The following is a 16,944-nucleotide window of genomic DNA, read 5'->3' as shown; positions in this document are numbered from 1 at the left end:
TATTATACCCTGCCTTGAACCAATTTATGTCAGTTTACTTTATTTATATGTGTAGGTTAATCTTATAGTTTACAAAATATAAGTTTATTAAATGTGAATTGCCTTAATTTAATGCCACTGTTTTTATATTCCATATATGACATGCTGCTTTCTACCCAATTAGAAGACATATATCTCCCACTCCCGTTAAACTGTGACTCAGGTAATTGTGCTCTGGACCTTACCTTGAATCTTAAATTATTAATTTTTTTCTTTTCATTTATGTATTGCAGTATAATAATATGCAATAAACTGCACATATGAAATGCAAAATTTGCTGAATTAAAGAAGCCATACAAAAATTAAGTATACATATTGCATGAGTTCATTTACATATAATTCAACAAAGTGCACAAAAACTTTAATTGATTCATTATATTATGCGCAGGAATACCTTGTTTTGTTGTGCTTCACTTTATTTTGCTTCATAGATATTGCATTTCCTACAAATTGAAGGTTCGTGGCAACCTCATGTCCAGCAAATTTATTGATGCAATTTTTCCAACAGCATTTGCTCTCTTCATATCTCTGTCACATTTTGGTAATTTTCACAATATTTCAAACTTTTAAATTATTTTATGGTGTTATGGTAATCTGTGATCCGTGATCTTTGATGTTCCTATTGCAATTATTTGTGGAATCAATGAACCACACCCACAGAAGACAGTGTATAAATTATTGTGTGTGTTCTCAGTGCTCCACCAACCAGCCATTCCACCAGCCCTCTCCCTCTCTTCAAGCCTCTCTATTCCTTGAGACACAAAAATATTGAAATTAGACTAATTCATAACCCTACAATGGCCTCTAGATATTCAAGTAAAAAAAAGTTGCTCATCTCTCAGATTAAATCAAAAGCTAAAAATAATTAGGCTTACTGAGGAAGTTATGTCACAGCCCATGCCCCACGATGAGCCGAGAGCCTGCACGGGCCCCTCTTGCTTCAGCACTGCTCCCCTCTGGGGCAAGAGTCCCAGTGCTGGAAGAGGGGAAGCACACATTCAGAGGGAACAGAGCCATTTTCTACCTGACCCTCAGGGCTTCTCCTCCAGCAACTTGAAATCCAATCCTATCCCTCATAGGGTTGTGACAGTCACTAAGCAGAAAGAAAGCCCCACCTCACACCCATTCCAGCTCTAGCACCTCCATCTTCAGTCCCTTCTATCAAGGTGATAATTGCCAGCACACCCTCGGGAAAGACATAACTTGCATCCACATCAAATCTAGCTCTCCACTCAAAGGCACTGCATGCTAGCAGTTTGTATAAGGATGCTTTCACAGAGGACATTCCTTTAAGACTGCAATAGGTAACTGTTTCAAATAAATTCATAGAGACAGAAGAACTTAAGCAAAATGAGAAGGCAGAGGAATGGGTCTCAATGGAAACACCAAGAGAAAACCTTCTGAAAAAATATATAATGAAACAGAAATAAACAATTTACCAGGTAAAGAATGCACACATAGAGGAGGCCAAGATGGCAGAGTAGAAGGACGCTCGTAGCTCACCCTCTCCCACAAATACACCAAGACTCACATCCACGGACCCACTCAGCCAACCAAAGCACCTGCGGAACTCCAACAGAACACCGCCCTCTTCAAAAGACAGAGACGCCAAAAATCTGGTAGGAGAAAAGGAAAAAAGAAAGATGAAAAGGCAAAACAGTGCAGGACGGGTCCTGCGGGGAGGGAGCGGCAAAGGAAGATGGGTGCTCGTTCACTGGGTCTCCCCTCTCCACCTGAGAGGCCAGCGGGACGGAGGGGGAGCCTCCGAGGTACGGATCTGTACAGAGCAGCCCTTGACTGACAGAACTAAGTTAAACATGCACAGAGGTTCCCCGCAACACCCAGCCCGAGATGCGAGCCAGCAGCTGAGGGCTGGGACTGGCTGCCTGAGCTGGGCAGAGGACTGGGGCGGCTGCACTGAGGCAGCCTCAGGGGACTGCAGGGGGCTGCGCACCGTGGATGAGTGGGTACACAGGGCAGAACAACCTGGGCCCACCATAAAACAACACAGCTGATGTGCCCTGGGAGGGAAGGGTGTATACCCCCATCTCTGAAAACCTGAGGAAGGTTTTTGGGTGAAGAAAGGAGGGGCTTAGGCACAGCCGCCATATCCTCCTGCACTTAGCACCCAGGCATGGGCGGAGGCGAAACCTGAATCCTATCTAAGGGCTTAGCAGCCTCAAAGGCCAGATGGAGACTTGTCTACAGCCCTAGGCAGATAGTATCCTTCCCCCAGTACCTCAGAGAAATCGCATCGCCAAGACAAACAACAAGGCGAGTTTTGGCACAGAGCAGGGACAGGGCTGTTCTGTGGTCTCCCATCAGCCTGCCTAAGGAGCACCAACCTGAGGCGGAGTGGGCAGTGACACATAGCAGCAGAGCGACCAGCACCGGGAGAGTGCAGGTGGCCACGCGGCTTACTGGCAGGAATGCAGCACCTGACCACGGTCCTGGGTAGGGGCATGATCTGCTTGCCTACCTCGCCCAAGAGCAGCATCTGACTGTGGCATCGGGAGGGGGAGTCACCTGCTCACCCACTGTGAAGGCGAGCAGCACATGACCCAGTGTTGGGAGGGGGCACGATCTGCTTGCGGACAGGCACTGGGATTAGCACAGATGAGGGCACCAACAGAGGGCCTCTGGAAACAGCAAGACGAGTTTGTGAAACAGGGCAAAGACAGAAAGACTTCTCATTAAGAGCACACAGTCTCCAGGAGAACAAACCCCCTCCTTTTTTAAAAATCTGTTTTTATCTGTTCTATTTGCTATTACCTTTTTAATTTTTATTTTTGAAACAATTGTATATGCTTCCAGTTTTAATCCCTTTTAAATTTTTCTTTTAAAATATTTTTTATTATTATTTTTAAAAATCCACCTCATTTCATTTTTATTTCTCTTGGTTTTGACCTCCTGTTATTGATTATACACAGGTTTCAAAAAATTTTTTTTGTTTCTCCTTTTTTAAAGGTTTTTAAAAGACATCTCAACCCAATTGCTATTCTGTTTCAACTTGCTCTTCTATTATTCATTATACACTGTTTTCAAACCTTTTTTTCTCCCTTCTTTTAAAATTATATTTCTCTCTCTCTCTTTTTCTTTTAAGCTTTATTCCTGCATAGGCATTATATAGATAAATAAATAAACTCCTTAAGGACCACAATAGATAACTGATACTCCATAAGCCACAGTGCCACAGAGATATGAGCAAGATGAAGAAGCAGAGGAACCATTCCTCATTAAAAGAGCAAGAGAAATCCCCTGAAAGAACAATCAATGAAATAGACATAAATAGCCTACTAGATCAAAATTTCAAAAAAGGAGTGATCAAAGTACTGAAGGAACTAAAAGAGATAGTGTTTAGAGATATAAAATATGTCAAAAATGAAATTGAAGCTATAAAGAAGAGCCAAGTAGAATTGGTAAACTCATTGGCTAAGATGAGAACTGATCTAAAGGCTGTACAAAGCAGACTAGATAATGCAGAGGAATGAATTAGTGACCTAGAAGACAGGAAAATAGAAAGCACCCAATCAGAACAGCTACAAGATAAACAAATAAAAAAGAATGAAAACAATATGAGGGACCTATGGGATAATATAAAGCATGCCAATCTATGCATAATAGGGATTCCAGAAGGGGAAGAAAGATCAAAGGGGATTGAAAAGGTATTGGAAGAAATCATGACTGAAAACTTCCCAAACCTAAAGAAGGAATCAGATATCCAAGTACAGGAAGCTCAGAGGGTCCCAAACAGGAAGAACCCAAACAGACCCACACCAAGACATATCATAATCAAGATGGCCAGAGTCAATGATAAAGAAATGATCCTAAAGGCAGCAAGAGAAAAGCAGAGTAAGTTACAAGGGAATCCCCATAAGGCTCTCAGCTGATTTCTCTACACAAACACTACAGGCCAGAAGTGAGTGGCAAGATATATTCAAAGTCCTGAATGAAAAAAAGGTGCCGCCTAGGATACTTTATCCAGCAAGGCTATCCTTTAGGATAGAAGGAGAGATAAAGAATTTCACAGACAAGCAAAAGCTACAAGAGTTTAGCAACACTAAACCCATGCTGAAAGAAATATTGAAAGGTCTACTCTAAATAGAAAAGCAGCAGGATGCTACAGAACTGAGAAATTCATAGCTGGAAAGGTGATAACTCATGGATTACAAATAAAATAAACACGAAATTGTAAAAGAAGACATCTAAATCATTAAGAGTGGGAGAGGGAAGCAAGAAAATATGGAGTATTTTTTCTTTCTTTTTTGAATTTGTGTTCTCGGTAGGATAGATTTGAGATTATATTACTATATGTTTAATAAAAACAGTTATAGTAATGGGCTAATAGACTTACAAAAAAGGGTAACCACAAGCCAAAAACTTACAAGGGAGTCACAAAAACTAAATAAAATCCATGATAATACAAAGGAAAATTACCAAACCACAAAAGGAAGAAGAAAGGAACAAAGAGGAAATAACTAATCAACTGCAACAATAAGTTCAAAATGGCAATAAACACACATCTTTCATGAATTACTGTAAATGTTAATGGACTAAATGCTCCAGTCAAAAGACATAGAGTGGCAGACTGGATAATAAAGCAAAAACCTTCAGTATGCTGCATACAGGAGACCCACTTTAGGGAGAAGGACACATATAGATTGAGAGTGAAAGGACGGAAAAGGATATTCCATGCAAAAGGAAAAGCGAATTCAACACCCACTTATGATAAAAACTCTCACCGAAGTGGGTAGAGGGAACGTATCTCAACATAATAAAAGCTATATATGACAAACCTACAGCCAGGATAGTACTCAATGGTGAAAAACTCAAAAGCTTCCCACTAAAATCTAGGGCAAGACAAGGCTGCCCACTATCACCACTCCTATTCAACATAGTCTTCGAAGTCCTAGCCACAGCAGTCAGGCAAGAGAGAGAAATAAAAGGGATCCAACTGGAAAAGAAGAGGTAAAAGTGTCACTATATGCCGATGACATAATACTATATATAGAAAACCCTAAAAGGGCCACACAAAAACTATTAGAACTAATTGAAGAAATCAACAAGGTAGCAGGTTACAAGATTAACATCCAAAAATCAGTTGCATTTCTTTACACTAATGATGAATCAACAGAAAAAAAAAGTAAAGAAACAATCTCCTATAAAATAGCACCCAAAGTAATAAAATACCTAGAAATAAATCTAACCAAGGAGGTGAAAGAATTATACACAGAAAACTATAAACCCACTGATGAAGGAAATTAAAGAAGACTTTAAAAAATGGAAAGATATCCCATGCTCCTGGATTGGAAGAATCAATATTGTTAAAATGGTCACACTGCCCAAGGCAATCTACAAATTTAATGCAATCCCTGTCGAATCACCCAGGACATATTTCACAGAACTAGAACAAATCATAATAAAACTTATATGGCACCACAAAAGACCTAGGATTGCCAAAGCATTACTGAAGAAAAAGAAAGAGGCTGGAGGAATAACTCTCCCAGACTTCATACAATACTACAGAGCTATAGTAATAAAAAACAGCATGGTATTGGTACAAAAACAGACATATGGACCAATGCAACAGAACAGAGAGCCCAGAAATGAACCCACAAACTTTTGGTCAACTAATCTTCGACAAAGGAGGCAAGAATATACAATGGAATAAAGACAGTCTCTTCAGCAAATGGTGTTGGGAAAACTGGACAGCAGCATGTAAATCAATGAAGCTAGAACATTCCCTTACAGCGTACACAAAAATAAACTCAAAGTGAATCAAAGACTTAAACATAAGACAAGATACAATAAACCTCCTAGAAGAAAATATAGGCAAAACATTATCTCACATATATCTCAAAAATGTTCTCCTAGGGCAGTCTATCCAAGCAATAGAAATAAAAGCAAGAATAAACAAAAATAATTTTTTAAAAAATTTAAGGTGCACTATCCAGATAAAGGTAAAAATATAGTTGCTGGAAAACACTGTCTAAGGCATGACATATTCCAACTCTAATTCTTAACTTGTGATCTGCCCACAATGCTTCTTGAAATTCCTTATGCATACAGAACATCTGATTTTTTTGTTAAATTGCAGTGTCTAACTCAGTAACCATAGGGCTTTTAACTTTGCTTAGGAAGCAGGACTTAACTGTGGAGCAACCTCATGGACCACATGTTATTTATCTCAAAATACATTGAAAATCTATAACTGAATTGTCTTACAAATCTTTATTCCACCATCAAGCTCACACCAATGCAGTGAAAAAAGAAAAAAGAAGAGGTACAAGGGCTTGAAAAACACAAAATAGTCATTTGCAGAAAGCATAATTGTCTACCAAAGAAACTTCAGAGAGTTCACTGAAAAATGCTGAGTTCAACAGCATGTCTATTGCAAGATCAACATGCAAAACGCAATGGTTTTTCTAACAAAGGAGAAACCTGCTGGGTAACAAGCTGCTGTAAAACAAGCAACTAGAAAACAAACCGCACCTAAATTTCCATGATCTTAAAATATTGTATTCACACTTACTTGCTTAAAATGCTCATGCTTGCTTTGTTTTAATGTTTTACACAGTAGATGAAATTTGTAAGGAGAAATCCTGAGATTGACCATAAGGGCATGAAGGAGGGCAGATATTTCCTTAGGGTAAAACAACGGATGGTCATGGAAAGTCAGATCATCCGTTAACAGAACTTTGTTCTGGCATGAAAGCATGCTGTTTAACCCAAGGGAAGCATTTGCTATCTCGAGATGTCCTGGAGGCAATAACAGGACAGACTTGGAAAATTTGCATATCCCAAGGAAGGTTATTGTTCCTGGAAGGGATAGGCCTGAAATTAATCAGTTAATCAGCAAGCAGAACTTAGTACTTATCGCATGAAATATCTAAAGCCCCACCTCTTTGATTGCATTTTTTTTCTGAGCTGTATACTGCTAATAAATACGATGTTAACCAGGCTTTCGGTGCTCTAGATCCATGAGATCTTGAGTCCCCTGGTCCCATTTTGCTCTTTACTTTGTCTTTTTGTTTCTTAAGTCTTGTGTCTCCCGTCCTCGGATACGGTCCCGAGCTGCGCTGGACACAGCAAAAACCAGTTTTAAAGTACCATAGGAAAGTTGTTTGAAATTAGAAAATAAAAACTCAACAAAACCTAGGAACAGTCCTCCAAGAAACGCATGACATTCTCAAGGAGACTGAGAGACATCATAACTTACAGAGAGTTATACTGGTGGGGTGGAAAAATCCTATTATAGGGAAGCTATTAGTTCCAAATTAATCTACACAGTGAGTTCAATCACAACCAAAGTCCCAAGACATTTTTCTAGAATTTAGTAGACTGCCCATAAAGTTTATGTAGAAGACAAATGTGAAAGAAGAGACAGCACAGTTGTAAAGAATAATAAGTGACTGAGTGTTCACTGTTCCTATTTCTTACCCTCTGCTTTGTCTCTGCCAAACTTTAATCAGACTTCTCTGTTTCCTACAGGCCCCTGAACTCTGCTTACTCACAAGGCTGGGCAAACACCGAAATAAAGTGGAACATGCCCTCATTATCAGCATGTCCTGGGAACTGTCTGCCCACAGTGAGACCCATTTCCTGTCACAAACCACTGACCATTTCCCCTTATTTTTCCAGCTTCCTCCTCCAAAATTTAAGCTTATCCTTGTATGCTTCCTCCTTTACTCTGTAAAAGAAAAACCTTTTTCGGTAGAATTTTGAGACAATCAAAGATTTCTGAGATCAGATCATTCCCCCTATTGCAATAGTCTTTCTGATTAAATCTCTCCTTATCGAAGTCCTAATTTGGGTTTATTTGACATAAAATAAAGATACATTCACACATACAACACATACACACTCATCATGCACACATATATATTCTTAACAATTTAAAATCAATAAGTAGTGCTCGATTTAGCAGCACATGTGCTTAAATTGGCACAATGACAGATTAGCAAAGCCCGTACACAAGGATGAACACAAATTCGTGAATTGTTCCATATTCTTATTCAGTACCTTGTAATAACTTATAGTGAAAATGAATATATGTCTATAATATGTATGACTGGGACATTATGCTGTGTACATCAGAAATTGACACATTGTAACTGATTATACTTCAATAAGAAAGATAAAATCAATAAGTAAATACAATGAATAAAATAGATTGTGCAAAAGATATGAGTACACAATTCATAGACAGCACCATAAAAATACAAAAACGTATGAAAATTTCAACTAAGGAATAATGCGAGAAATGCAAATTCATATGACATTAAGATAATTGTTTACTCATGAAATTGGGGAGAAACGAAAACATTCGATAATGCAAAATTTCAGGATTCTAAGACATCTGAGATCCCTAAGTCTCCTAATGCTTATGTGCTAAGCTTATACAATCTTCGAATTGTAAAGTTGAAAGATATTTTACAAACCATCTAGACTGGCCTTGGTATTCTTTTGTGGAAAAAACCTATACCCCTTTCAGAGAAACTGGCTCATAGTCTTCGATCTTTTCCCTGTCCAAAGATAACTAATGAACATAACTTCCTGACTTTTTAAAGTTCCTATGCCTTTCTTCTTCTATTTCCTTCTAAATGAGGTAAATGATCAGCTAGAGCATAGAAATCAGTTAAGCCACAAGTCAACAAAATTTTTCACGTTAAAAATGAAAAATTTAAGTGTTCTAGTAGTGGTGTTGATTATTGCATGTTCTAAGTTAATGCTCTCCTACAGCACTTGGGTAATAAGATACAGTCCCATCAAATAGAACAGTAGCAGAATTATTACACGGTAACATCTATATGCCCTCTAACCCAGTATTTGAGCCACCTGATACCTATTCTAGGGTAAATCACAAAGGCCCTCCCTATGGTATTTCTTAAGACATTCACTACAGCATTATTGTAGCAATGAGAAACAGGAGACCATCTAAATGTGCATGAAAATGGGCAATGGCAAAATATAACTTCTTCATACCGTGTAACCTAGCTATATGCAGCAGCAGCCAAAAAGAAAGATGTGGATCTATATACAATGATGTGGAAAAACTCCCTAGGAAATATTATTGACTAAAGGACAAGTTGAGAATAAACTGAAGAGTATGAAATACTTTATGTTACAACATAACTACAGCTAAAAATCATATAAACATCTTACATATAAGACAGACATAAGACACTAGAAGGTGGAGAAAAGAAAGATAGGACAGGGACCTTGGGGCCCAGGGAGCTACAAAATGGTGAGTTCTGTGCCTCATAGATCCCAGGCTTGGAATGAAGAGGCTGCAATGAGAAACACCAGTGGGTACAGACACACACACACACACACACACACACACACACACACACACACACACACACACACACAAGTTCCCTAGAAAACCCTGCTCTTCCTATCCAAAAGACCAGAAAAGAGACTGGTTAGCCTAGCAAAACAGAAAATATTTCAACAGTAACTGCCCTAATCCAACCAAACACCACAGAGAGAAACTGGCCACACCTTTATCTTCATCAGCAAAGGTCAAGTGGGAAGCCCAGACCTCTACTCTTGCTCAGGTGTAATGGGCTCTAACAGAGAAGAAACTTGGGCTTTTATCACTCTCAGCAGTAAAACCCTCTCCACCATCTGGGAAGCACCAAAAAGGCTTCTTTACGACCTCATCTCAGGGCAGTGTAAGCAGAAGTCTCACGGTGAGTGAGAACTTCCAACACCACCCAGCAGTAGCAAGGTATCCCTCTCCCACTGGAGGGTCCATGGAGCCCAAGTGGGAAACCTGGATTTCCAATTTCACTTGCCAGCAACAAGATTGCAGCACACTTCCTCTCCCCTAGCATGATGCCAAAGGAGCCTGCCAGAATGAAAAACTTTCATAAAATCCAGAGTTTCAAAATACAATACCTTAAATATCTAGGATACAATCAAAAATCATTGTTATATCAAGAACCAGGAAAATTGCCACTCAACATGACACAGATGTTAGAATTATCTGGAATATATTTGAAAGCAGCCGTCATAAAAAAATATTCCAATGAACAATTACTAACAAACTTTTCTGAGACAAATTTAAAACTAGAAAGTCTCAGCAAAGAATTTTTAAAAACCTTGACAAAGAAACATGACATAACAAAGACCTAAATGGAAATATTAGGTCTAAAAAAGACAAACTTACATGAAAACTCTACTGGGTGGGTTGAATGGCAGAAAGAGGACAAGAGAGAGGGGGAAAAAACAGTGAACTAGAAAACAGAACAAGATAGTTTACTAAATCTGAACAACAGAGAGAAAATAGACTTCCAAAAAACCAACAGAATATCAGGGACCTATGGGACAATAACAAAACCTAGTATTTCCATCACTGAATTCCAGAGGAACATAAATAACATGAAACTGAGAAATCATTCAAAGAAAAAAATGACTAAAAATTATTTAAATTTTCCAAAAGACAAAAACATAGAGATTCAAACAGCTGAGGAAATTCCAAATAGGATAAACTCAAAGAAATCCAAGCCAAGATATATCGCAATCAACTTTTGAAAATAAAAGACAAAGAAAAGTCTTGAAACAGTAAGAGTGATACTTTCTTCCATAAGGGAAAAATTATTTGAATGTCACCTAATTTTTAAATTAGAAACCATGGGTTCTAGAGGAATGTAGCACAATATTTTCAAGTGTTGAAAGAAAAGAACTGTCATCCCAGAATTTTATATTCAGAAATAATATCCTTCAGGAATTAAGGTGAATTCAAGACATCTTTTTTTAAGTGAAATTTACTTTTTCCTAAATATTAAACAGGTGGTGTTATGATTAATTACATCCCCCCAAAATTCATATGCTGAATGTGTAACCACCCTTCATGTGACTGGAGAGGGTCTTTTAGGAGTAATTAAGTTATATGAAGTCATTAGATTGAAGCCCTAATTGATAGGATTGGTGTCCTTAGAAGAAGAGGAAGAGACACCAATGACATTGACCCTCTCTCTCTCTCCCTCTCTCTCCCCTGCCTCCAAAGGAAAGGTCATGTGAGGACACAGCAGGAAGGTGGCCATTTACAGAAATCAATCCTGCCATCTCCTTGATGTTGGATATCCAGCCTCCAAAACTGACAAAATGAATTTCTGTTGTTAAGTCACCCAGTTTATGCTATATTGCTATGGAAGACCTAGCAAACTAATACATATGGACACAAAAAACAAAGATGACAGGGAGGGTATAGCTCAGTGATAGAGTGCATGATTGGCATGCACAAGTTCTGGGTTCAATCCCCAGTACCTCCATTAAAACAAACAAACAAGCAAGCAAGCAAACAGACAAACCAACCTAATTACTCCCCCCCCCCCCCAAAAAGTGAAAAATAAATGTAAACAAGGAAAATCATCCTAACTCTACCACAAGGAATTTTGGAAATTTTGTGGAGTTTTTCTCATCATTTAAAACATGTCAGGAATGTTTTCCTTTATCATTAAATGAATCTAAAATGTTTTTGAATGTTGTCAAAGAATTAAAGCTTCTTAATTTTTGACCTGCCAGGGTTTAGGGATGTGGTAACATGAAAAAGAACTTTAAGGTGATGAAATATTTATGAATCTTGATTGCAGTGACAGTTATAGGAATCTACACATGTGATAAAATGACATGGAACTATACACACACATTGTACAAATGTCTATTTTTTTGGTTCAAATATTTGACTATCATTACATAAAATGTAACCTTTGCAGGAAAATGGGTAAAGGTATATAGAAAGTCTTGAGACTATTTTTGCAAATATCTGTAAATTTGTATTTATTTCAAAATAAAAAACTTAAAAATAAAAGTTGGAGGATCCTCAAATAGTTAAAAATAGGGCTACCACAAAATCCAACAATTCCACTTCAGGGTACTTATCTGAAGAAAATGAAAACACTCATGCAAAAAGATATATCCACCCCCATGCTTATTGCAGTGTTATTTACAATAGCCAAGATGTTGAAACAAGCTAAACAGACAAATGAATGGATGAAAAAATACAGTATATATATACAAGGGAATATTATTCAGCCATGAAAAACAATGGGGTGGGGTACATAGCTCAGTAGAAGAGCACATGCTTGGCATGCACAAGGTCCTGGCTTCCATCCCCAGTTCCCCCTTTAAAGGAGAGGAAAGAAAAGAAAAACAATGAAATCTTGCTATTTGCAACAGCATGGAGGGACCTTAAGGATATTAGGCTAAGTGAAAAAAAAAAAGATGATAGAGAAAGACAAATACTGTATAATCTCACTAATATGTGGAGTCTTAAAAAACCACCACAACAACAACAAGGTCATAGATACAGAAAACTGATGGCTGCCAGAGATGGAAGGGGGAGGGGAGTGGATGAAATGGATGAAGGGAGTCAGAAGGAACAAACTTCCAGTTACAAAATAAATAACTCACGAGGATATATTATACAGCATGGCAACTATAGTTAATAAGACTGTATTGCACGTTTGAAAGTTGCTAACAGAATAGATGTTAAAAGTTTTCATCCTAAGAAAAAATTTGTGACTATATATGGTGACAGATGTTAACTAGAATCCTTATGGTGATCATTTTACAATACATACAAATATCAAATAATGAAGTTATACAGCTGAAACTGATATGTTATAGGTCAATTTTACCTCAATTTTTAAAATGACTATAAATAGATATTTCTATTCACTTTGACCTAATGTTTCCATTTCAGGCAAAATGACCAGCTGACAGAGTGTTCATGTTCAGGAGATCTTTTAATACACATTATCATATCTTCATATGAAAAAGATTTTAAAACCATCCTCAAAGAGGAGGCTTTCAACACAAAAATTAGTAATGCTATGCAAATACGTAAAAAATGGAACAGCAGTTTCTGAGAAGTTAATCATAGGGAATTTTAGGGAGAAAAAGAACCCAGACCAGTGGTTTCCTAAGTCAGTTCCTTCAGGGCACACGTTATACTTAAAAGAGGAGGGCTTTTCAGCACACATACACCAAGATCAGACATCTTCCACGGCTGACCTTGCTGGTCTCTGCACCATGGGAAACGCATACCTAAGGCTGCTGCCAGGTGGGTAGAATTATAACAATGGTGATAGACAGGTGAAGCTATCCTGGACCCTCTGGGTGACTTGAGAATATTCTCACCTCTTTCTTAGTATCTGGCTTATTTTCCCACTATTTCTATAAGGGACAACGGGATAAAATTTTAAGAATATTACTTGTTTATATTAACTTTCAAAGGAGAAAGCTGGTGAAATTTATACCTAGCGAAACATGAGGACTTCACAGAGAGTTCTCATTTTACCTCCTGTACCCAGTTTTCCTAGAGAAACAGACCACTAAGGTGAAATATATGTATATCTCACTTATATGTGGAATTCCCTTTTGAGGAGAAGGGAATTCTGCTCACAGAATGCCGCGGACGTTTAGTTTGTTTCAGTATCTTGGCTATTGTAAATAACACTGGCTCACATGGATAGGATGACAGACTCTAAGTGGTCCAGTTGTTGCCTATGGGGGGGATCTCATTCTTTTGCACCCATAGTGGTTTTCATACCACATAGCTTGTTCAGTGACCCATTTCTCAGGGTCAAGGGGAAAGGCTATGCCCTCAGTGCACTATAGGAGGGCCAGGAGCTCATTTGGAAGGAACCACAGAAGCCGTGGATGCTGTACCTGGAGAGGCCACTTGACCAAGGGATGGCGGCTCTACCTGCAGGGGCCTTAGTTCTCACACCTCACCTGTCGGCAACTCCCAGTCTTTTGTTTCCAGGGCTCCATGCCCTGCTGACATCACTGGGAGCTGGGGCTCAGACTTTGGGCTGTCAGACTCCAACACCCATGCTCTTCTTGTATGCCCTGAAACATGTACTTAAGCAGGAGGGGTGATCCTGGAAAGAAATCCTCAAAGAAGATTTCCGCCATTGCCAGAGATGTAAGAACCTAAGGATGGGCAAAGCACACCAATCTGAAAACTTTTTCTCTTAATATGCATCCCCTCCACGGGGAGAGGCTGGAGTTCCTAAGATGTGTCCCTGTCATCAGCTGTCTGTATATAGAGTCCCCTTATGTGCAGCACCTGAGGCTCCATAAGGACTGTGTCTGTTAATGACTAATTCCTCGGGGAGTCCCATGAGATAAAGGAGACAGACCAAGTCCTTGATTCTGAGTAACATACAAGAGCCTAGAGGATGCTGCTGGAGAGTGGTAGGCTGAATGGTCAGCCTCCCCGGGAAGCACTGGCCATGGGGACATTAGATTTGGAGCTAAATCTGTCCTCTTTGTTATCTGTCCATTTTTTCAGGCCCAGGACTCTTGATGCTGCTGTTTTTGCCATTAGGATCTTCATCCCTGAGCACTGGATGTGAGTCTGCCCGTCCAATCCCATTAGTGATATAATTTGGGAAGTGCAAGCTGGGGTCTCGGTCCTCTCACCAACAATGGTGCCAAAATAGTCTCGTTCAGCACAGAAGTCTCAGAGATGGTCCTCTGGGGATAAGAGAACCTGCTGCTTCCACCTCCAAATTGACCGGAGTTTTCTGACACTTCATCTTCCAGGGGCAGCCATCTCTCTCTTCCCTCCTCTCCTCTGCTCTTGGACACCCAGAAAGCAGCTGGTTTCATCCAGTCCCTGAGCCTTCTGACTATGTCTCCATCCCCCCTGCTTCTTCCCCACAGCCTGTGCTCACTGGTGCCCACTGAACCCTCCATGTGTATGTGCCACTGCTTGTCACTGCATCCTGGGATTCAATTCTTCATCTGGGGAAAATTCGCCAACTCTTGGAGAGTTGTGATGTCATAGAGGTTTGGGGTGTTGGAAACACACACAGAGATTTGGGGGTGACTATGCAGCATCCAGAGCTCTCAGCCCTGGGAGCAGCACAGAAGCATTTTGTCAAGGATAAGAGAGAGGTGGCAGTGCAGGGACATACGAGGGAAGTGGGCAGTCCAGTTTTTGTCATTAGCAGCTAGAGTTTAACATCGTAGAGCCAAGCTACCTGGATTCAAAGTCTAGCTCTACAACTGACTGGCTCTCTGACATTTAGGAAATCATTTTTTCTCTCTTTGCTTCATTTTGCTCATCTGTAGAGTGGGGATAATCATCATATCTACCCCCTATATTTAGGGTGACATTTAGTATTTACTTATATGGGGGAAAAAAGGTAAAGACTAGTACAGAGCAGACTGGCAACAAACAGAAGCTATTATTATTGTTATTGCTGTAATTATTTTTATTATTACTATGATTACCACCATTATTATTATTTTCATAGCACAAATAAAAGTGAGAAATAATGAAAGGCACAAGAAGAAATAAACCTCCAGGGCCAGGGTCTGGAAGCTCAGACTCTACTACCAGCTCAAGCTGGCCAGGAATCCTGCCTTGCTCATGACTCGTTTCCTGCGTCATCCTCACAGCAGACCCATGGGGCATGCAGAGGGACCACTGCTTTTTTCCCCCACCTTCACCTATTTGCCAACCCCCAATCTCTCATGTCTGGCGACCAGTGATCTGCTCTCTGTATCTATGAGTTCAGGTTTTAAAAATTCCATGTATAAGTAAGATCACATAGTATTTCCCTTTTTCTGTCTATCTAATTATACTTAGCATAATACCTTCAAGGTCCACCCATGTTGTCACAAATGGCAGGATCTTCTTCTTTTATGACTAAGTAATATTCCATTGTGTACATATATCCCTTTTTCATTCTCCATTCATTTGTCAATGGACATTTAGGTTGCTTCCATGTCTTGGCTATTGTAAATAATGTTGTAGTTAACCTGAGGGTGTAGATATCTCTTCAAGACAGTGATTTCATTTCCATTGAATGAATACCTGGTCATATTATAGATTTGTTTTCAATTTCTTAAGGAACCTCTATAGTTTCCAATTTACCTTCCCACTATAGTGACCAACGGTTCCTTTTCACCACATCCTCCCCATCACTTATTATTTATCTTTTTGACGATTGCCATTCTAACAAGTGTGAGGGAATATCTCACAGTGGTTTTGATTCGCACTTCCCTCATGATTAATGACGTTGAGTACCTTTTCATGTACCTCTTGGGCCACCTGGATATCTTCTTTGGGAAAATGTCCATTGAGATCTTCTACACCTTTTTAAATGCATTATTTGGTCTTTTGCTATAGAGTTGTATGAGTTTTTACATATTTTTGATGTTAACCTCTTATAAGATATGTACTTGAAAATATTTTCTCCAAACTGTAGGTTGCCTTTTCATCTTGTTGATGGTTTCCTAGTCCCATTAGTCTATTTTTACTTTTGTTGCGTTTGCTTTTGGAGTCAAATCCAAAAAATCATTGCCAAGACTGACAGCAATGAGCTTACACTCTGTGTTTTCTTTTATGAATTTTATGATTTCAGGGTAGCATCGTTTTCTAAATTATCAAATTTGGGCTCAAAGAGATTGAGTGACTGGTCCAAAGCCACACAGTTAATAAGGTGGAAGAACCAAATCCAGATCTAAAACTAAGGAGTTTTTAATCTTCAGCACAATAGAATCATAAAACAAAACTATAATACTTAAATGACTAAGACAGAAAATTTTATGTGCATTTTACTACAATTTTTAAATCAGGGAAGGAAATTATAGTGTTTTAATATCAAGAAATGCTCTTCATCTACTCATAATAGTCTTAGATAAATATTTATTAGTAATAAAAGAAAATACTCAATACACAGAAAAGATGGGCAAAAAATACCCCTAAAATTGTCCAGTAGTCTGAGCAGTAGGCATATTGGTGATTTTCTTTGTTTTCATTTTTTACATTTTCTTTGTTTCCTAAGCATCCATGTGTTATTTAATATTGGGGAAAGTAAATTTTATCAGAGAAAAATATATGTTTTATTAGTGTCCAGCCCTTCCATGACCCTA

The 16,944-nt window shown here is 38.9% G+C and overlaps 1 non-coding gene across 1 annotated transcript; it reads left to right on the top strand.

Moving 5' to 3' along the window:
- The first annotated feature begins 7,950 nt into the window (after positions 1-7,950).
- Positions 7,951-8,052, top strand: LOC116148551 (U6 spliceosomal RNA). Its single transcript, XR_004132080.1, has one exon. It is a non-coding gene; the product is annotated as a U6 spliceosomal RNA (small nuclear RNA).
- The last annotated feature ends 8,892 nt before the right edge of the window (positions 8,053-16,944 follow it).

Source organism: Camelus dromedarius, chromosome 27 (assembly GCF_036321535.1).
Source record: "Camelus dromedarius isolate mCamDro1 chromosome 27, mCamDro1.pat, whole genome shotgun sequence".
Classification (NCBI taxonomy): domain Eukaryota; kingdom Metazoa; phylum Chordata; class Mammalia; order Artiodactyla; family Camelidae; genus Camelus; species Camelus dromedarius.
This window is presented reverse-complemented; position numbering and strand designations above follow the sequence as displayed.